This window comes from Hyla sarda, chromosome 4 (genome assembly GCF_029499605.1).
Source record: "Hyla sarda isolate aHylSar1 chromosome 4, aHylSar1.hap1, whole genome shotgun sequence".
Classification (NCBI taxonomy): domain Eukaryota; kingdom Metazoa; phylum Chordata; class Amphibia; order Anura; family Hylidae; genus Hyla; species Hyla sarda.
The window spans coordinates 297052576-297076244 of NC_079192.1; the positions used below are offsets into that span (position 1 = coordinate 297052576).

The 23669-nt window shown below is 43.1% G+C and overlaps 1 protein-coding gene across 4 annotated transcripts in view; it reads right to left on the reverse strand.

Moving 5' to 3' along the window:
• The window catches only part of NR1H4 (nuclear receptor subfamily 1 group H member 4), a 133359-nt gene that overhangs the window by 102776 nt on the left and 6914 nt on the right, over positions 1–23669 (reverse strand). The window contains exon 1 of one of the 4 annotated variants that reach the window (XM_056574613.1): positions 16344–16473. The exons of 2 other annotated variants lie outside the window; for them this stretch is intronic. The gene's annotated coding sequence lies outside the window, so the exon portion shown is untranslated. Of the gene's footprint in view, positions 1–16343; positions 16474–23669 lie in introns of those variants that run through there. One more of the 4 variants, XM_056574616.1, reaches the window with a different exon arrangement.

Below are 23669 nucleotides of genomic sequence, written 5' to 3' on the forward strand. Positions count from 1 at the left end.
ATATTAGTTTCTAGCCATACACCCCCGACCCCCTTACCCTTATTTTTTTATGCGGTGTAGTGTGGCAGCGGCTCCACTAACTTGTAAATTGCCCGGCTCCTCTCCGGTGGGGCTGGCGACGTCATTGACGTCAGTCTCTGCCTGGCAACAGACGTGACGGCGCACACGTCAGTTACCAGCAGCCCCCGCGCTGGAGCCTGGGACTGGGGGACGGACACGGACTGGACTGCTATGACGTTCCCAGAGGGGAGGGGGAGGAGGAGCCGGAGCCCGGAGGAGAAGGTCAGAGGTGAGGGGAAGGTGGGAGGGGATTTGGGCCCAGCCTCAGGCAGCACAGTGCAGCACAGCGCATTGTATCTAATGTGTGTTCAGGCACGACGACGCCCGCCAGCACATAGCGGAGGCAGCGTGACACTAACAGGGGGCCCTTCGGAAGATGAAGCCGGCTCCTGACAGTGATGGGGCCCCTTTGTAAAATGGAGCCCACTCCTGACAGTGACACGGGGCCCGGGGCCCCTGGACATTCGGGGCCCTGGGAGTTGTAGTTTTGAAACATCTGGAGCTCCACAGTTTTAAGACCACTGCAGCCTTCATCATCATCCAGACCCCCTTTAGTTTTCTACACACCTCCCCTCGGTGGGAAGGAAGGGTGAGCTGGTCCGGGCCATCTACGCTGCAGGGACCGTCCGGTGGGGAGAGTTAGTCGTTCCGGGCTGTCCATCTTCACCGGGAGGCCCGCTCCGGGCCCGGCCCCAGACTAGTGACCTTGCCTTGAGGACGACGCACAGGGAGGTACCTGCGCATGAAAGTCCCTGTGCGTCGTCATCAAGGCAACGTCACTAGTCCGGGGCCAGGCCCGGAGCGGAGAAGAGGGTCTCCCGGTGAAGATGGACAGTCCGGAATGACTAACCCTCCCCACCGGACGGTCCCTGCAGCATAGATGGCCCGGACCAGCTCACCCTTCCTTCCTACCAAGGGGAGGTGAGTAGAAAACTAAAGGGGGGGGGGGGGTCTGGATGATGAAGAAGGCCCAGAAGTGGTCTTCAACCTGCGAACCTCCAGATGTTTCAAAACTACAACTCCCAGCATGCTGGGAGTTGTAGTTTTGCAACATCTGGAGGTCCGCAGGTTGAAGACCACTGATTGAAGGGATTGACAGGCGGTGATGATGAAGGGGGGGGATGATGACAGGGTGATGATGACGGGGGTCTGGATGATGACAGGGTGATGATGACGGGGGTCTGGATGATGACAGGGGGGGATGATGTATTTCCCACCCTAGGCTTATAGTCTAGTCAATAACTTTTCCTGGGTTTTTGGGGTGAAATTAGGTGCCTCGGCTTATATTAGGGTCGGCTTATACTCGAGTATATATGGTAATTGAGGTAACCATGTCATGCTGGATGGGCTTATACAATTTCAGAAAAAATATCTACTAATAACCTCACATTTATAAGCATAGTAAAAATAGCATTAGTGCAATTCAAAACAATCCTTATATAGTAATGTTTGCATATACCCTAGTACTTGCAGAGAACTGTTCTATCTTTTGTGTTTGTTTCCTTTTTGCATTAAAAACAGCAGATGTGCACCTGCACCTTTATTTCATTTAGGGAGCATTCACACTGAGTAATTCAAGAGGAATTTACTCGAGTAATTCCTCTTGAATTCTCCGCTACAAACTAATGCATATCTTCTCTGCCCATTGACTTTAATGTTTTTTCTGCTGTCCTGTTCACACGAAATTCTGCTAGCAGAATTCCGACACTGAATTCCGTTCCGCTTGAAGAAAGAACATGTTCATTCTTTAAGGGGAATCCGCTAGCAGAAATCAATTGAAGTCAATGGTAAAAAAATATTCCGCCCGACATCGTTTTCTTGCAGAATTCGTGCGGAATTCACGGGCAATTTGCGCGGAATTCACGTGCAATTTGCGTGGAAATGGCTGAAAAACCCTTCACTTCTTTCTCCCCCATGTCCGCGCGCAATTCCGAGCGCAATTCTGCATGAATTGAGCACAAATTTCCTGCGAATTTCTTTCGAGAAAATTTTTTTTTTTTCCGCCCGTAAATTTTTTAGCGTGAATTACTCTTCATTTACTCCGTGTGAACGCACCCTTAGGTTGAAAATATAATTTATATATCACTTTCATTATTGGGTATTTCTTTACTTCAGAACATATATGTTTACTTAATCTCAATTAACCTTGATATCCTGTTCCCAATGACCAGCTTAAATGGCCGCCTGTCAGAAAGTAAATCATTGCTTTTTTAACCACATATATTTTATCTTAAATCCTGCAGTTAACTTGATAACATTTACAAATATTATTGTACAATGTTTATTTTCACATTAACTTCAAAACCCAAATCAAGTGAAACATTTTCTAACATCATTTTTTCCACAATGAGTTGGGAGGACACAGAATCCAGAATTCTAAGGAATCGCAGAGATAAGTCATTGGATGGCTTTATTTTGAGTAAAATGTATTTTACAGAAAGTGTGTAGTCAGTTGTTAATACTAAAACTACATAAACAGATGGACGTTGGTTGCTTAGTATTGTAAAACTCACGGGGAAATGTCTGCTTGCTCCATCTTTGGTAAGCACTTGTTTCTTTATATACCAGAACACAACATAAGGTTTTTCTGCCTTTTCAACTTTTCTATCTTATGCCAACATTTCCTAATCTGTGGAGGCTCAACTGATGGGACACCCACTGATTTCCAGAATGAAGGTGGTGTAGTGCAGCTTTTTTAGTCTTCCCCTGCACAACTCCACTTCTGTTCACCGATTGTGCCAAAAAATTCAACACAGTACCAATAAATGACCTGTTATATAACTTTTTAGCTCAGCAAGTAGTAGAAGAAATCACAGTGGCAGTGCAGTGCTCCAGAGATCTTGCCACATCGAGTGCACACGCCAGTTTTCTCAAACTAAATGGGTGGTTACCACTGTTTGCCTCCGGCACTTCAACAGACCCTCTGTCCTCTCTCCCTATTGGTTATACCTCAGTACCCTGTATATCCCTTGATAAAAGTCTTAGCTAACAAAGAACAGCCAGAAGGTTCTTTGGACAGAATATTTTACCTCTCTAAAAGCATTACTTTTTGTTTAAAAACATTGAAATGCAGTTTTCATTTTATTTACCACTTTTCAAGAAAAGCCAAGCCTTTTTTCATGTTGGCGAGACTTCCAGGAACATCAACTGTACTTGATACTTTTGTGTAACGGGAAAATAGGCGAACTGTACTAACAAATACTCTCCTATATTTATATATATATATATATATATAAAATATAGTAACATAGTTCATAAGGTCGAAAAGAGTGTCCATCAAGTTCAGCCTATAACCCTAATGAGTCCCTACTGAGTTGATCCAGAGGAAGGCAAAGAACACTCATACTAGAGGTAAAAATTCATTCCTGACTCCAAATATGGCATCAGAATAGATCCCTGGATCAACCCTCCGTCCACACAGATCTAGAATTCATAACTTGTAATGTTATTATTCTCCAAAAATGCATCCAGACCCCTTTTAAATTCTTTCACCATGACTACCTCCTCTGGCAGAGAATTCCACAGTCTCACTGCTCTTACAGTAAAGAACCCCTGTCTGTGCTGGTGTAGAAACCTTCTTTCCTCAAGATGTAGAGGATGCCCCCCTTGTTATAGATACAGTCCTGGATATAAATAGATCATGGGAGAGATCTCTGTACTGCCCCCTGATATATTTATACATAGTTATTAGGTCTCTCCTAAGCCTTCTTTTTTCTAAACTAAATAACCCTAATTCTGATAATCTTTCTGGGTACTGTAGTCCTTCCATTCCCCATATTACTCTGGTTGCCCGTCTTTGAACCCTCTCCAGCTCCACTATATCTTTCTTGTGCACTGGTGCCCAGTACTGTACACAGTATTCTATGTGTGGTCTGACTAGTGATTTGTACAGCGGTAGAATTATTTCCTTGTCGTGGGCATCTATGCCCCTATTGATGATCCCCATGATTTTATTTGCCTTGGCAGCAGCTTCCCGACACTGGTCACTACAGCTAAATTTACTATTAACTAAGACTCCCAAGTCCTATTCCATGTCAGTCGTCCCAAGTGTTCTCCCGTTTAATACATAATCCCAACCTGGATTTTTCTTCCCCATGTGCATTACCTTACATTTATCAGTGTTGAACTTCCCAGCCCAAACCTCCAACCTATCCAGATCCATTTGTAACAGAGCACTGTCCTCTATAGTGTTTACCGCTTTATAGAGTTTAGTATAATCTACAAAGATTGCTACTTTACTATTCAACCCCTCTACAAGGTCATTATTAAATATATTAAATAGAACATAACCCAAGACTAACCCCTGTGGTACCCCACTAATAACAGTCACCCAATCAGAATAAGTACCATTAATAACCACCCTCTGTTTCCTATCACTGAGCCAGTTACTTACCCACCTGCACACATTTCCCCCCAGCCCAATCCTTCTCATTTTATGCACCAACCTTTTATGTGGCACCGTATCAAATGCTTTGGAAATACGACACACGACATCCAGCGATTGCCCCTGGTCCAGTCTGGAGCTCACCTCCTTATAAAAGCTGATCAGGTTAGTTTGACAGGACCGATCCCTCATAAAGCCATGCTGATATGGAGTCATACATTTATTTTTATCAAGATACTCCAAAATAGCATCCCTTTGAAAACCCTTAAACAATTTACATACAACGGAGGTTAAACTAACAGGTCTTTCATTCCCGGGGTCATCTTTTACCCCTTTTTAAATATTGGCACCACATTTGTCATGCGCCAGTCCTGAGAAACAGTCCCTGTTACTATAGCGTCCCTGAATATTAAAACTAGGGGTCTGTCTATTACATTACTTAATTCCTTTAGCACACGGGGGTGAATGCCATCTGGACCTAGCGATTTGTCTATTTAGATTTTTTGTAGTCGGCACTGTACTTCTTCTTGGGTTAGACAAGTGACCTGTACAGGGGAGTTTACCTTACCTCCTGGCATTTCCTTTCTGAATACAGTGGAGAAGAAATTAATATAATTGCTTTTTCCTGATCCCCGTTTATAATTTCCTCATCATTTTTTAAAGAGACAACACTTTCATTTTTAACCTTTTTGCTATTTATATAGTTAAAAAAAACATTTTGGGGTTAGTTTTACTCTCTTTCTGTCTCTATTTTTATGGCTTTTATCAGTTTTTTACATATTTTACATTTTTCTCTATAGCCTTTTAATGTTTCTTTACTGCCATCCCGTTTTAGTAGTTTAAATGCTTTATTTTTGTCATTTATTGCCCCCTTAACATTTTTATTCATCCATATTGGTTTTCTTTTATTCCTGACCCTTTTATTCCCATAAGTTATATATATATATATATATATATATATATATATATATATATATATATATCTTATAGTGAGAATTTAAAATATTCTTAAAAGTCTCCCATTTAGTGTCAGTATTCTTGTTTTTGAGGACATTATCCCATTTTAAATTGTTAAGGGCTTCTCTGAGTTGATCAAACGTTGCCTTCCTAAAGTTCATTGTTTTTGTGGCCCCTCGCGAGGTTCCCTTATTGAAGAACAAGCTATAATGTATTATATATGATCACTATTTCCTAGGTGTCCTTATACTTGCACATTAGTTATTCTGTCAGGTCTGTTGGTTAATATTAAGTCTAGTAGAGCGCCCCCTCTGGTAAGACCCTGCACCATTTGGGACAGATAATTGTCTTTAGTTACAGTCAGAAACCTGTTTCCTTTATGAGATTCACAGGTCTCAGTCTCCCAGTTTATATCAGGATAGTTAAAGGGGTTATCCACCATAAGGTGATTTTAGTACGTACCTGGCAGACAGTAATGGACATGCTTAGGAAGGATCTGCGCTTGTCTTGGGGCTAAATGGCTATGTTGTGAGATTACCATAACACTGTGGCTAGCTTTTTGTGAACTTGTATTTCCTGTTTGACTTTTCTTTTTTTTGACTACAAATCCCCCAATTCCATTTTCCTCCCTCCCCCACATCAGCCACCCCACCCATTGAAGCATAAATGAGCTGCATCCATTCAAAAGGGTGCCTACAGCTGTTCCATTAGTTAAAGATTGATCTCTCTCCTACCAAGCGATCCCTCCACCCATTGAAGCAGACAGACTCCCTGTCATCAGCTGACTAGTGAGTCAGGTCTCGGCCGCATTGCAACCTGGGAAAAATCTGAGACAACAGTCATTTTGTATGCTGATAAAAAATAAATATTGGAGTGAAAATCACAGAAAAATTGTGAGAAAACCATCACACAGAGGTACAGACACTATATTATGAACTACACTAACTTTACAGCCCCTGTAGCATAGTCAAATAAAAAAAAATCCTGGAATATCCCTTTAACCCCTTGGGGTTTTTGCACTTTCATTTTTTCCTCCTTACCTTTTAAAAATCATAACCCTTTAAATTTTGCAGCTAAAAATCCATAAGGGGGGTGATTTAAACTTTTTTTTAGGGAAGGGGTTAAATGATCTTTATTCACTTTTTTCCCCCTTTTTTTCAGTGTTATAGCTCCCATAGGGGGCTATAACACTGCACACACTGATCTTTTACATTCATCATTGGTTTCTCTTAGGAAACCAATGATCAATGATTCTGTCGCTTGACTGTTCATGCCTGGATCTCAAGCACTGAGCAATCATTCGGCGATCGGACAGCATGGAGAAAGGTAGGGACCCACCTGCTGTCTTTACAGCTGTTCGGCACCGTGATCAGTGCCGCGCGCTATTAGCCACGGGTCCCGGCCATTGTTAGAGGCTGGGCCCGACCCGCTATGACACGGGGACACGGCATGGCCCAGCATTATAGAAAGGGAGTGGGCTGAGGGCGTATAGGTACACCCTCCGTCACCAAGGAGTTAAAGTCCCCCATTATTATCACATCATTCTGATTTGCTGCCTTGTTTATTTGCCTCAGTAATTGATCTTCTGCGTCTACCATTTTATTTGGGTGCTTATAGCAAACCCCTATCAGAATTAATTTTATTTTCATCTCTATATATTTCTACCCATAATGACTCCATATTATCGTTTCCCTCCCATATATCCTCCCGCAGTGCGGCCTTCAGAGCCAGAAACTGGTGTTTCACCACTTCTACCCAGTCTAAAATGTACTGTTCAGAGTTTAAGACTATTTTTCAATAGCTTATCTATCATCTATTGAAATATAGTAAGGGATCAAGTCCAGATAGTTGATATTCACAATGTCACCTTCATCCAACACTTTTGTGACATAAGCAAATAAATCATTAAGCTTAGTTTGACATGATCTGCCCTGAGTAAAGCCATGTTGAATTTGGCTTAACAAGTTGTTGGTTTTTAGGTGATCTATTTTAGGACAGTTTCTTGTATTTCTTGTGTATTTCTACTACAGGGGTCGAACTAAAGGGCCTATAATTGTTACCTTCTTCTCTATTGCCCTTCTTGTGGATGGCTACAACATTGGCCATTTTTCAATTATCAGAGACATCTTCTCTTTAAAGGAATTGATTATACAGATAAGTCAGAGGTGCAGCAATAAAAGATCAGAGTTCTTTAAGAACTCTGGGGTGGATGCCATCTGGAACCTATGCCTTATTTTTGTGGTGAAGGGTGTGATGAAGGGCAGATGTTAAAACCCTTAGTATTCATGATACCAGGGCATGGCTATCCTCTACACCACCCAAAGTATGGCCGCTGGTTCCTGGGCCAGGCACAGAGCAAATAATCGCTCCTATGCAAGGTTATGGAACAACGCCAGCATAACTGAGGCAGACAGATGTTAAAGTCTTTACAGCTCAGTTTAGGCCCAAGGAGATGACCAGTGAACTTTAGGAGACTTGTGGGCTCACTGGGACTTGTACTCAATTATGCAGTGACTTTAGACTTGACAGACTTGACTATGCTCACTAGACTTCTCCGCTGTATTTAGGCTTACCAGGCTTTGACTTTTACCTGTAGGGGGTTCCACGGATAGTGGCTGTGTGGCTGCGTGGTTAGGCCTTGGTCTCCCTCAGGAACACCAGACACTCTCAGATCTTCATTTGACTGTAGCTCAGCATCCACAAAACTCATGCTTCCCCTAAGCTGACTCCTCAATGCTATATAAAGAAGCAATTTGCAGTGGTCCCATAGGTAACTAACAAGTCACCTGGTCACTGGCACCTTCCTTGGTTACCCAGGCTTAGCAACAATAATTAAAGGCCCATTAACATGAATATAATACATTAACTCTTTCCATGACAGACTGGGTGATGAGAGTCCTCAGGAGGCCAGGGGACTTGGACTGAGTCCACCTGATAGGACCACTTCTGTACTTGGCCACCACATTTTACTTTAAAGTGTCCCTGTCATTTAAAAAAAATAATAATAATTTTACATGTAAAACAGATACGTCAAAAGTTTGGATCTGTTAGGGTCTCGTTGCTGAGACCCCCCACAGATCAGAGAACGATTGGGAGTGAGGCAACCGGTAGTAAAAAAATGTAACCTGCTAACATGGGCTAATAGGGCAGGGGACACTGATTAAAACTGTACCCTTTTTATCCCTCTCTGCTTATCCCTCTCTGCTTGAGCTTCTCCTCATAAATATTTATCCGGCCTTTGATTAACATCACTCTAGAGGACCAGGTGAATATTCATGAGGATTGTTACAGCAGAAGGAGGGCAGGCAGATCGTAGATTGGTAATGCCCAAGCTCACCAATTGCCCTCATTAGCATATTAATAAAAATGATTGTTATGCAAAAATAGAGCAGTGGAGAGAGATAATAAGGGTAAATTGTTAATCAGAGTCCCCTTCCTTATTAGCCCATATTAGCAAGTTAGATTCTTCTAACCTACTGCAAGTTTAAACTGTGCAAGTTCCCCTAAAACATTGGCCTATGAAAACACTGGAGCTAAATACTTGCTTATACTACACTACTCAAAAAGGGAACACTAAGATAACATAGCATCAATGCCTTCCTCTTGTAGGAACTGCTGACACACTCCAGCCACATGAGGTCTAGCATTGGCTTGCATTAGGAGAAACCCAGGGCCAACCACACCAGCATATGGTCTCACAAGGGGTCTGAGGTTCTCATCTCTGTACCTAATGGCAGTCAGGCTACCTCTGGCAAGCACATGAAGGGCTGTGTGGCCCCCCCAAAGAAATGCTACAGACAGCAGATGTTGCAGGCAGCAGAACTTTCTCCACGGTGTCTCCAGACTCTATCCCGCCTGTCACATGTGCTCAGTGTGAACCTGCCTTCATCTGTGAAAAGGACAGGGTGCCAGTGACGAATTTGCCAATCTTGGTGTTCTCTGGCAAATGCCAAATGTCCTGCACGGTGTTGGGCTGTAAGCACAACCCCCACCTGCAGACGTCGGGCCCTTGTACCTCCCACATGGAGTCTGTTTATGACCCTTTGAGTGGGCACATGCACATTTATGGACTGTTGGAGGTCACTTTGCAGGTCTCTGGCAGTGCGCCTCCTACTCCTCCTTGCACAAAGGCGGAGGTATTGGTCCTGCTGCTGGGCTGTTGCCCTCCTACGGCCTCCTCCACGTCTCCTGATGTACTGGCCTGTCTCCTGGTAGCACCTCCATGCTCTGGACACTACGCTGACAGACACAGCAAACCTTCTTGACACAGCTTACATTGATGTGCCATCCTGGATGAGCTGCACTACCTGAGCTACTTGTGTGGGTTCTAGATTCTGTCTCATGCTACCACTAGAATGAAAGCACCGCCAGCATTCAAAAGTGACCAAAACATCAGCCAGGAAGCATAGGAACTGAGAAGTGGTCTGTGGTCACCACCTGCAGAACCAACCATGTTATGATTTTGAAAGCCACCCTTTGGATATGCAGAACAAAAGTTGCTATTCAAATGTTCAGCATAGATACCTTTATTCCTATAAATATGGGTACTTTCCACTTTTTTTTATTTTTGTAATTCCACATTTTTTTCTTCTTTCTGTCAAAAATATACCCAAAATGGTTATAGCCCCCCCCCCCCCCCCCCTTTTTAGTTTTGACAATTTCTTCCTCATTTTATGCTTTAGCAGCATTAACATTATTTATTTTCTTCTGTCTAATTTTGTACGAGTCTGGCAGCTACATTAACAGTCTCTTTATACCTCCTATAGGCAGACTTCTTTTCATGTACTACATTATCTCTCTTAACTCAAATTATTATTATTATTATATTTTTGTTTAATTTAGCTAACTTGTTTGACAAGTAGTTTAGCTGCCTTAAAGGGGTTCTCCGGTGCTTAGACATCTTATCCCCTATCCAAAGGATAGAGGATAAGATGCCTGATCGCAGGAGTCCCGCCGCTGGGGACCCCCGGGATCTTGCACGCGGCACCCGGTTTGTAATAAGTCCCCGGAGCGTGTTCGCTCCGTGTCTGATTACCGACGACCACAAGGCCGGCGGCGTGTGACGTCATGCCTCCGCCCCCGTGTGATGTCACACTCTGCCCCTCAATGCAAGCCTACGGGAGGGGACGTGATAGCTGTCATGCCCCCTCCCGTAGGCTTGCATTGAGGGGCGGAGCATGACGTCACACGGGGGCGGAGGCGTAATCAGACACAGAGCGAACACGCTCCGGGGACTGATTACAAACGGAGTGCCGTGTGCAAGATCCCGGGGGTCCCGGGGGATTCCCGCGATCAGGCATCTTATCCCCTATCCTTTGGATAGGGGATAAGATGTGTAAGCACTGGAGAACCCCTTTAAAGATAACCATTTTAATGGTTTACATTTGTTGTGTAAGAAGGGATAAACAGATTACATAAGAACTTTGCAAGAACCCTAAAGAATGACAAATGTGTTTCTTACTAAAAGGTAAAGTTTGAATTATACATGTGAATAAATATGTTTTTGATAACCAGTTATGCTTTTATTTGCGTGCTATATTGTAGATGTAGCTGGATATAAGATTGTCACTAACTGCAAAATGACCACTCACCACATTTGTCCCATATCCAGCAGAATATGAGCCGCAGGAATGGCACACCTAGCTTCAACATGGTGAGGCAATGGGCGTTAGACGGTGGAAGGGCTAGTATACCCTCAGCTAGCTTGGGGTGAACTGCTTGACAAAAAAGGAAAATTGGTCCAAATGGCCATGTACAAACACCTAGAACCTGAACTTGGCCAATCAGTGGTATAAGCATGATATCCCAGTCTAGTTGCAGAAGCTGATCACAGGCACAGGCCTAGCCCAGATTTTACAACTAACTGGTAAAGGAGGTCAGTTTTAGCCCACAAAAGGAACACATGAAACCCTGACTGGGGGCACTACACTCCAGACAAATCTGTTGCACACTGAGGAGCAGATGAGCACAATCTACAATTTATCCTTTACATGGAAATGTTGCCAACACACTGCTCATCCCAAATAGCTGAGGACAGGTATCATTCTCATAAGGTAAAATTCTGTATTCTCTATCCAGTTTAAATTTCTAGCACAAACATTTTGGAATTCTATACCAAGCACATTTATTTAAACCATCAACTTTTTCTTATAACACCTACTAACGTCATAACTAACATATCCAAAACAATTTTACACCACTGTCGTAACTATTTTTTAAATTCACTAAACACATAGGGGGAGATTTATCAAAACCTGTGCAGAGGAAAAGTTGACCAGTTGCCCACAGCAACCAATCCGATCGCTTTTTTTTTATTTTTCAGAGGCCTTTTAAAAAATTAAAGGAGCAATCTGATTGGTTGCTATGAGTAACTAGTCAACATTTCCTCTGTACAGGTTTTGATAAATCTCCCCCAAAGTGCATTTATTTTTTGATTGCCGACTGGCAAAAAACGAACACATTATCCCCCGTTCTTCATTCCTCCCCTCAGCTGCAAGATCAGGTCCCACCCTTTAGCCACAGACAAATCTAATTTTACCAAAGAAAGCTATAGGCAGCCAGTCAGTTTTCCTACTGCAACCATCTGTATCAAATGTAGTTTTACACGGCAGCCATTGTACTACATGGATGGCTTGACTCCAAAAGAATGGGATTTGCTTGTACAGAGTTGTTCAATGTTCTGGCTCATAGCTAAAGATGTCAAATAGTTAGCCCTGCATTAATTTATCATTTGTAATTCTTCTAAAAATACGCAAAATTACAACGCAATGGTTAAAAAAAACCTGCATACATAGACCAACTACAGTACTGCTCGAAAAACCTGCTTTACAAAGTCAGAAATGGTATTGTGAAGTTATTTCGTACGCTTTGGTGGACTTGCGCATTATTTATCATACAAATGTTATGTCCACCAAAAAACCTGAAACCAAAGTTACTTTAAAAATGACTTACAAAACAACTCAGTGATAAATCTCCCCCAATGCTTCTCCTTCTCATCTTGGCAGTTTACTATAGTAAATATGTGTGGGAGGATGACAAGAAAAATCAATTGGTCACACAAGGACTTGCATGTGGAATTTGGAATGGCGGAGTACTACGGTGCCTAGAAACTATATAGTCATATCCTCTCCTGCAGGATCATTTATTGAACAGCCTTTTTATTATTTTTCTATGGCACGCCTGTTCTCACTAAATAGCAGTGCTGGCATGGTTGCCAGCGAATGACAACCAAGAGTATTCTTTTTTCATGTCTGATATTGAAGGTGAGGTTCTTCTGCAATCGTTTTTATAATAGTAAAAGTAATACTGGCAGTAATTTGGAGTTAGACCTGGTGCCATTCCTCTGTACATAAATCTGCTCTTCCATAAATGTTGTGGTTTATTGGCATTATCCTATTTGATATGAGAATACTTCTAGTGTTAGGAGAAAATGGATATAAAGGAATCATCAGGTTGGTCACACACATTCGATATAGCAATAAATCCGTCTAATTTAACAGCATGTTGTTTCTGGGGGAAGCATTAAAGTGTCACTTAATATCTCCCACCAGGGAAACAAGGCCATGATTGCTTGGATTCTACCCATTCAGCCCTTTATTTACCTGGCACAAAAGTGACACCAAAGATCACTGCCATCTGATTTTCGACACCATTTTGAAAAACAAAATGCATGTTTCTGTGGAATTCAAAAGACAGCTGTCTTATATGTCAGGCTGGATTCACACTTTGTTTGTGTTTACATTTAATGTATATATTTTACACTCTTAACCCCTTAAGTACCAAGCCCATTTTGACCTTTAGGACCAGGACAATTTTCGTTTTTGCACTTTTGTTTTTTCCTTCTAAAAATCACTGCTTTAAATTTTGCACCTACAGACCCATATAAGGGCTTGTTTTTTGCGCCACCAATTGTATTTTGTAATGACATCAATCATTTAATAACAAAATCTACTGCAAAACCAAAAAATATATATTTGTGGGATGAAATTGAAAAAAAATTCCATTTTGTAACTTTTGGGGGCTTTCGTTTCTACACAGTGCAATTTTCAGTAAAAACTACACCTGATCTTTATTCTGTAGTGTATCCAATATATGTAGGTTTTATTTTATTTTACTACTTGCACCAAAATTAATATCTTTAAAATTGTCATCTTCTGACCCCCATAACTTTTTATTTTTCCACATGTGGGGAAGGCTCATTTTTTGCATCGTGGTCTGTAGTTTTTATCGGTACCATTTTTGTTTTCATGGGACTTTTTGATCGCTTTTTATTAGTTTTTTATTGTATATGAAGTGACCAAAAATGCACAATTTTGGACTTTGGTACTTTTTTTTACGTGTACTCCATTGACCGTGCGGTTTAGCTAATCTTATATTTTAATAGTTCGGACATTTAACGTGACGGTACCACATATGATTATTTTAATTTTTTATTACATTATTTAATTTAAAAAAATGGGAAAACAGGGGTGATTTCAACTTTTAATAGGGAAGGTATTAATTCCCTTTTTTTTTCTTTTTCCCACAGGGGGCTATAACATGCAATCTTTTGATTGCTTACACTGATCAATGCTATGTCATAGTATAACACTGATCAGTGTTCTCAGCGTCTGCTGCTCTGGCCTGCCGAGCAGGCTTGGACCAGCAGATCACCAAATGGACGATGAAGGTGCAGGTGAGGACCCTCTCGTAATCCAGTAAACTAATCGGGACATCACGATTTTGTCGCGATTGTCCCGGTCAACTCCGCTGAGCTGCCGGGATAGTTTTAGTTTCATTTTAGATGCCGCAATCAACTTTGATCGTGGCATCTAAAGGGTTAATGTCTGCCATCGGCTCAAATGGCTGTGCATGGTATTAGCAGCAGGGCCTGGCTGCCCATAGCAACCGGGACCCACCAGGTTTAACCCATTCTCCACTTGTGAGAACGGTTTAAACCATGTTAAAGGGACCAGGGCGTATAGGTTCACCCTGGGTCCTGGATGGGTTAAAAGGGATAAAACATATTCAATAAGAAAAGATAAAATTGGATCCTGCTGCATGTCAAACAACATAATTTGATTCCCTTTGACTAGCATTATATAAAAAATGTACTGTAACATAGCTTTTTGTTTGTTTTTACTGTATGCAATAGAATAGTCTGCTACTCTTTTGCATACAACAAACTTTAACATAATAAAACTGAGAAAGTGAAACGTAAACACAGAACACAGGTAACCCAGCCAATTGCCATCTTTAGGAGTAATAATAATATAATAGATTATATTGTATTCTTTATTAGAGGTCTATAGGATCAGGATTTCCCTACCTATGGTATGAGCTGGGAATTTTCTTATTTAACCCAGCCGTAGTATATATGTATGGAAGGCACAGTTCAAGGTCAGCATTCAACGTGTAGCCATGTACACACACGAACACAGTTTAGCAACTACGCTTTGAACTTACTTAACTTCAGACAATGCAAACAGGAACTAATCCCTAGCTAAATTCACGTGGCTGGAAAAAAACTACAGGAAAAGACAGTACCATGTACAACAATCACTTAAAAAGTGTATCACACTTTATGTATTTAGATTTGAATAAGGAATTGCTGTTCATTCAAGGCACTAACATAGTAACATATAACCAACACAGCAGCATAGTAAAAGAAAACTAAATCCATGTTGTGAAGGTAGCTCTACTAGCAAGTTATTGTTTCTTCAATGTAGCCAAACAATGTATTCCATACTAGCCATTACAATTGTTCAGACTGGCCATACTTGATGAAACTAGGGTAAAGGAAAAACAATGATAACATTTCTGTACAAAAGATCTTTCCTGAACTAAAGATCTTTTGTGTGACAGTGGAGATTGTTCCTGATGATGACGGTCTGTATTTGGTCCTCTAAAATGCTAGTTTGTTGGTTAAAATTTCCAATTTCCATCAACTTTTCTCTAATGTGTATGGAAACCATTAGGCTGGAGCCCAACAACTTTGTCATATTATGAATAGGAAACCCCAAAACAACAGGTATATTGTCCTCTTTACATCTCCGTGTTACAGCAATCTGCTTAAATGTAAAAGCAACATATTGATATCAATGGATCAAAAAGAAAAGGACCAGAGTGGAATCCTGTACATCAAGTATATTTGATCTTTAAAAACATGTAGGATGTTGATTCAAAAAGCATATGTAGCCACTAGTACAGGGTATACATTTGCTTTTTATGTCCTCTGTGTTTTTAATTAATTAAAAATATAGCAAACCTGATCTGGTCAATTCCGCTCTTCTTCTTTTTGGATATTGGGAGATGCTTGTAAGAATGTATGTTTTTAGGGGCTTAGGGTGAGATATGATTATTTTGTTTTGTTTTTCTTTAGTTTTTTATTTTAGGAGTGAAATTGAGTTTAAATTACAGATGTAGTTTTTCTAAATAATTTGCTGCATAAAAGTCTATGGGCAGGCGTCCATAAGTGCACATACTGTGTGGATAATTGCCATTAAAATAATGAGTATGTTCATTATTTACAGTTGTAAGAAAGAAATAACAGCCAGAATAACAAAATCTGACCATAAAACAGACAATATCAGCAATAAAAATGTAAAATTACTGGCAGCAATTTCGACAACTTTGCTTGTTTAGAAAAAGGCCCTATTTAACTGGTATAGATTACAAATCAGAAGTATCAAATGAAATTGTGAAGAAATAAATGGGTTAAAGACTAATTACTGTGTGATAGGTTATATAGTTTCTATAAAAAAGCAAACCATAAAATAAAAAATGCTTATATTCCACTAGTACAATGTTGAATAAGTATTAGAAATATAATAATTGCCATCTGTCATTTAATTTTTGTCACATCTAAATAATTTCATATTGGCAACTTATACATTAATAAGCAATGTGTTAAAGAAAATCCACGTCATAAGGAAAGAAAATCTAAATAGGCAACTTGACTTACCTAAATTGCCTTTCCAACACAAGAGTATAACTTGGTTGCCGTCATAAATAATTTCCTTGCCTCTGACTTCCAGAAATGTACGTGTAGAAATGAGACTGTCTCTCAGGCGCCTCACATAACTGTTTGTGTCAAGCAGATACATGGATTATTCATTAACTGGTGGTGACTTTACTTGTATAAACAGATTTGGAATTCTCCGAAAGAATATGGTGAAGGGCTTGAAGCCAGTGTGAAGATACTGAATTTTTTTTTACTTATCACATGTTGGTGCTTTAACATTTAAAGCTGTGTTCTAACTCAACTCAATTATAACAATTTACTTCTGATTAATCAGGAGCAAAAGCTTTTACTTTTACCTTTTTCCTATTTTTCTAAATAGTTTTTGTGCTGTATTAAGCACAAACACAGCATTTGTGCTTTATGTTAACTGCGATTTCAAATAACTTCCCTTTGTATTATAGCCTGTGTGATTCCTAACATATTTGTAATTCTTTGACGCTGCGGATGCGCTGCCGGCAGTCACAGAGCGACCGCAGAGCGAGTTCCATGCTGTGGCCGGATAGCTCTGCAGCTCGCAACTGCCGGCGGGAACTCCCTCGCTACAAGCAGACACACAGAGCTACAAGGAGCAGGGACCTCTCTCTGCCAACTGTCAAATATGCTACATATGCGCTGTGTGTGACCCTACCCTATAGGGGTATTCCCATTTCAGACATTTATGGCATAATCAAAGGTTATGCTATTAAAGTCCCACTCCTAGGACCTGCACCTATCACTTAGAATTGTGGCATCCTGGCCCTGTTCAGCTTGAATGCTATGACAGAGACATATTTTAGGGTACGTTCACACATACAGGATCCTGCACAGATTTGATGTGCAGGATTTGTAACTGTCGATTAGAAGCTGTGCTCATTCATTTAGTTTACATTGAAATCTGCAGCAGAAAATCCTGTGCATCAAATCTGCACATCAAATCTGCATACGTGTGAACAGCCCTGATCCCCCTGAAGGGATAGAAGTGAGTCACCCCTTCTATCCCTGCTATTGGTCGGTCAGAAGCAACCGACCAATAGCAGATTGGGGGTGGGGAGGTTAAAGTACAGTTCCCTCGCTCTGCCCACCCACAATAGTCCAGGCAGAGCGGGGGAACTGTGGTGGGAGCAGTGGGGAGATCCCCTACCAATAGCGGGCGAGGTTCGGTGGCAGGCGGCTCCTCTGAGTGCGGCGGTGGCAGCAGCGGCGATCCTGCAACTGAGCCAGTGAGTTGTTACCAAGCAACATTTGGTGGGCCACAGTTTGGAGACCACTATACAGTGGTCGCTAATCTGTAGCCCTCATGATGTTGCAAAACTACAACTCCCAGCATGCCCAGACAACCATTTGCTGTTTGGCCATGCTGGGATTTGTAGTTTTGCACAATTTAGAGGGTACAGTTTAGAGATCACTCAAACAGCATGCTGGGAGTTGTAGTTGCGTGCCTCCAGCTGTTACAAAACCACAACTCCCAGTATGCCCTTCGGCGATTAGCACATGCTGGGAGTTGTAGTTTTGCAACAGCTGGAGGCACACTGGTTGGAAAATACTTAGTTAGGTAACAGAACCTTACTCAAGGTTTTCCAACCAGTGTGCCTCCAGCTGTTGCAAAACTACAACTCCCAGCATGCACGGTCTGTCACTGCATGCTGGGAGTTGTAGTTTTGCAACAGCTGGAGGTTTGCCCCCCCACCTAAATGTTTCATTTTCACAGGGGAAAATTGAAAAAAGAGTAAGAAAATACCCCATATGTGGATGTAAAGTGCTCTGCGGGTGCACTACAATGCTCAGAAGAGAAGGAGCGCCATTGGGCTTTTGGAGAGAAAATTTGTCCGGAATTGAAGGCCACATGTGTTTACAAAGCCCCCATAGTGTCAGAACAATGGAAACCAACCACCCCACATGTGACCCATTTTGGAAACCACACCCCTCACAGAATGTAATAAGGGGTACAGAAAGCATTTACGCCCCACAGGTGTCTGACAGATTTTTGGAACATCTGCACAGCCCACTGTTCCAAAGATCTTTCAAACGCCAGTGGGGTGTAAATGCTCACTGCACCCCTTATTAAATTCTGTAAGAGGTGTAGGGGGGTCCACTGTTCTGGCACCATGGGGGCTTTGTAAACGCACATGGCCACAGATTTCCATTCCAAACAAATTCTCTTTCCAAAAGCTCAATGGCGCTCCTTCTCTTCTGAGCAGTGTAGCTTGCCCGCAGAGCACTTTAAATCCAAATATGGGGTATTTCCATACTCATAAGAAATGGTGTTACAAGTTTTGGGGCATTTTCTCCTATTACCTAATGCTGCTGTAATTTGGTTCCTGGTTTTGCTTATCTGGCACAGGTAGGTTAGTGTTAGGTGCCGTACCACTTGAGAAACCTTGGCGTTGGTGTGCGGGCTCAGGTATGTCCTTCATATAAGGATATACTGGCTAATGTCTCAATTTTACATCACTTTTGAGGGTTAACTTATGTCATTGTTTACATCTACCACAGTAGTGAACCTATATTGTGATACTTGTGACCGTCTGCAGGCATCCTCCATTGTATGCACATTATGCTGGGGATCGCCCATAGCAACGGACCCCAAGTGCAGGACCTCCACCCCAGCGTAGGTGCACAACTGCACTTGGGGTTGAGCACCTCCTGCCATTTCAGACTATGTCAATGTAGGTAGTTGTTTAACATTTTCTCCTATTACCCAGTGTAAAAATGTAAAGTTTGGGGGGGAAAAAACAGCATTTTAGTAAAAAAAAGAAATTCTCATTTACACATCCGACTTTAACGAAGATCGTCAAACACCTGCGCCTGCAGAACACTTTACATCCACATATGAGGTATTTCCTTACTCGAGAGGAATTGGGTTGTTACGCCGAGCGCTCCGGGTCCCCGCTCCTCCCCGGAGCGCTCGCAACATCCTCGCTACTGCAGCGCCCCGGTCAGATCTACTGACCGGGTGCGCTGCGATACCGCCCCCAGCCGGGATGCGATTCGCGATGCGGGTGGCGCCCGCTCGCGATGCGCACCCCGGCTCCCGTACCTGACTCGCTCTCCGTCGGTCCTGTCCCGGCGCGCGCGGCCCCGCTCCCTAGGGCGCGCGCGCGCGCGCCGGGTCTCTGCGATTTAACCCCTTAAGGACTCAGCCCATTTTGGCCTTAAGGACTCAGACAATTAAATTTTTACGTTTTCATTTTTTCCTCCTCGCCTTCTAAAAATCATAACTCTTTTATATTTTCATCCACAGACTAGTATGAGGGCTTGTTTTTTGCGCGACCAGTTGTCCTTTGTAATGACATCACTCATTATATCATAAAATGTATGGCGCAACCAAAAAACACTATTTTTGTGGGGAAATTAAAACGAAAAACGCAATTTTGCTAATTTTGGAAGGTTTTGTTTTCACGCCGTACAATTTCTGGTAAAAATGACATGTGTTCTTTATTCTGAGGGTCAATACGATTAAAATGATACCCATTATTATATACTTTTATATTATTGTTGCGCTTAAAAAAAATCACAAACTTTTTAACCAAATTAGTACGTTTATAATCCCTTTATTTTGATGACCTATAACTTTTTTATTTTTCCATATAAGCAGCGGGATGGGGGCTCATTTTTTGCGCCATGATCTGCACTTTTTTTTGATACCACATTTGTATATAAAAAACTTTTAATACATTTTTTATAATTTTTTTTTTAATAAAATGTATTAAAAAAGTAGGAATTTGGGACTTTTTAAATTTTTTTTCGTTCACGCCGTTCACCGTACGGGATCATTAACATTTAATTTAATAGTTCGGACATTTACGCACGCGGCGATACCAAATATGTCTATAAAAAATGTTTTTTACGCTTTTTGGGGGTAAAATAGGAAAAAACTGACGTTTTACTTTTTTATTGGGGGAGGGGATTTTTCACTTTTTTTTTACTTTTACTTTTACATTTTTTTAATTTTTTTTTTTACACTTGAATAGTCCCCATAGGGGACTATTCATAGCAATACCATGATTGCTAATACTGATCTGTTCTATGTATAGGACATAGAACAGATCAGTATTATCGGTCATCTCCTGCTCTGGTCTGCTCGATCACAGACCAGAGCAGGAGACGCCGGGAGCCGCACGGAGGAAGGTGAGGGGACCTCCGTGCGGCGTTATGAATGATCGGATCCCCGCAGCAGCGCTGCGGGCGATCCGATCGTTCATTTTAATTGCGAACTGCCGCAGATGCCGGGATCTGTATTGATCCCGGCACCTGAGGGGTTAATGGCGGACGCCCGCGAGATCGCGGGCGTCGGCCATTGCCGGCGGGTCCCTGGCTGCGATCAGCAGCCGGGATCAGCCGCGCATGACACGGGCATCGCTCCGATGCCCGCGGTTATGCTTAGGACGTAAATGTACGTCCTGGTGCGTTAAGTACCACCTCACCAGGATGTACATTTACGTCCTGCGTCCTTAAGGGGTTAAAGGGCCACTGCGCCACTGATTGGCGCAGTTGGTCTAATTAGTGTGTTCACCTGTGCACTCCCTATGTATACCTCACTTCCCCTGCACTCCCTCGCCGGGTCTTGTTGCCATTGTGCCAGTGAAAGCGTTTCCTAGTGTGTTCCTAGCCTGTGTTCCAGACCTCCTGCCGTTGCCCCTGACTACGATCCTTGCTGCCTGCCCCGACCTTCTGCTACGTCCGACCTTGCTCTTGTCTACTCCCTTGTACCGCGCCTATCTTCAGCAGTCAGAGAGGTTGAGCCGTTGCTAGTGGATACGACCTGGTTACTACCGCCGCTGCAAGACCATCCCGCTTTGCGGCGGGCTCTGGTGAATACCAGTAGTAACTTAGAACCGGTCCACTAGCACGGTCCACGCCAATCCCTCTCTGGCACAGAGGATCCACCTCCTGCCAGCCGAACCGTGACAGTAGATCCGGCCATGGATCCCGCTGAAGTTCCACTGCCAGTTGTCGCCGACCTCACCACGGTGGTCGCCCAGCAGTCGCAACAGATAGCGCAACAAGGCCACCAGCTGTCTCAACTGACCGTGATGCTACAGCAGCTACTACCACAGCTCCAGCAATCATCTCCTCCGCCAGCTCCTGCACCTCCTCCGCAGCGAGTGGCCGCTTCCGGCCTACGACTATCCTTGCCGGATAAATTTGATGGGGACTCTAAGTTTTGCCGTGGCTTTCTTTCGCAATGTTCCCTGCACTTGGAGATGATGTCGGACCAGTTTCCTACTGAAAGGTCTAAGGTGGCTTTCGTAGTCAGCCTTCTGTCTGGGAAAGCTCTGTCATGGGCCACACCGCTCTGGGACCGCAATGACCCCGTCACTGCCTCTGTACACTCCTTCTTCTCGGAAATTCGAAGTGTCTTTGAGGAACCTGCCCGAGCCTCTTCTGCTGAGACTGCCCTGCTGAACCTGGTCCAGGGTAATTCTTCCGTTGGCGAGTACGCCATCCAATTCCGTACTCTTGCTTCCGAATTATCCTGGAATAATGAGGCCCTCTGCGCGACCTTTAAAAAAGGCCTATCCAGCAACATTAAAGATGTTCTGGCCGCACGAGAAATTCCTGCTAACCTGCATGAACTCATTCATCTAGCCACTCGCATTGACATGCGTTTTTCCGAAAGGCGTCAGGAGCTCCGCCAGGATATGGACTTTGTTCGCACGAGGCGTTTTTTCTCCCCGGCTCCTCTCTCCTCTGGTCCTCTGCAATCCGTTCCTGTGCCTCCCGCCGTGGAGGCTATGCAAGTTGACCGGTCTCGCTTGACACCTCAAGAAAGGACACGACGCCGCATGGAGAATCTTTGCCTGTACTGTGCCGGTACCGAACACTTCCTGAAGGATTGTCCTATCCGTCCTCCCCGCCTGGAAAGACGTACGCTGACTCCGCACAAAGGTGAGACAGTTCTTGATGTCAACTCTGCTTCTCCACGCCTTACTGTGCCTGTGCGGATATCTGCCTCTACCTTCTCCTTCTCTACTATGGCCTTCTTGGATTCCGGATCTGCAGGAAATTTTATTTTGGCCTCTCTCATCAACAGGTTCAACATCCCGGTGACCAGTCTCGCCAGACCCCTCTACATCAATTGTGTTAACAATGAAAGATTGGACTGTACCGTGCGTTACCGCACGGAGCCCCTCCTAATGTGCATCGGACCTCATCACAAAAAAATTGAGTTTTTGGTCCTCTCCAATTGCACTTCCGAAATTCTCCTTGGACTATCGTGGCTTCAACGCCATTCCCCAACCCTTGATTGGTCCACAGGAGAGATCAAGAGCTGGGGTACTTCTTGTTTCAAGGACTGTCTTAAACCGGTTCCCAGTACTTCCTGCCGTGACCCTGTGGGTCCCCCTGTAACCGGTCTCCCTAAGGCTTATATGGACTATGCTGACGTATTTTGCAAAAAACAAGCTGAGACTTTACCTCCTCACAGGCCTTATGACTGTCCTATTGACCTCCTCCCGGGCACTACTCCACCCCGGGGCAGAATTTATCCTCTGTCCGCCCCAGAGACTCTTGCTATGTCTGAATACATCCATGAAAATTTAAAAAAGGGCTTTATCCGCAAATCCTCCTCTCCTGCCGGAGCCGGATTTTTCTTTGTGTCCAAAAAAGATGGCTCCCTACGCCCTTGCATTGACTACCGCGGTCTTAACAAAATCACGGTAAAGAACCGCTACCCTCTACCTCTTATCTCTGAACTCTTTGATCGCCTCCAAGGTGCCCACATCTTTACCAAACTGGACTTAAGAGGTGCTTATAATCTCATCCGCATCAGAGAGGGGGATGAATGGAAAACGGCATTTAACACTAGAGATGGACACTTTGAGTATCTGGTCATGCCCTTTGGCCTGTGCAACGCCCCTGCCGTCTTCCAAGACTTTGTTAATGAAATTTTTCGTGATCTCTTATATTCCTGTGTTGTTGTGTATCTGGACGATATCCTGATTTTTTCTGCCAACCTAGAAGAACACCGCCAGCATGTCCGCATGGTTCTTCAGAGACTTCGTGACAATCAACTTTATGCCAAGATGGAGAAATGTCTGTTTGAATGTCAATCTCTTCCTTTCCTAGGATACTTGGTCTCTGGCCAGGGACTACAAATGGATCCAGACAAACTCTCTGCCGTCTTAGATTGGCCACGCCCCTCCGGACTCCATGCTATCCAACGTTTTTTGGGGTTCGCCAATTATTACAGACAATTTATTCCACATTTTTCCACCATTGTGGCTCCTATCGTGGCTTTAACCAAAAAGAATGCCAATCCTAAGTCATGGCCTCCTCAAGCGGAAG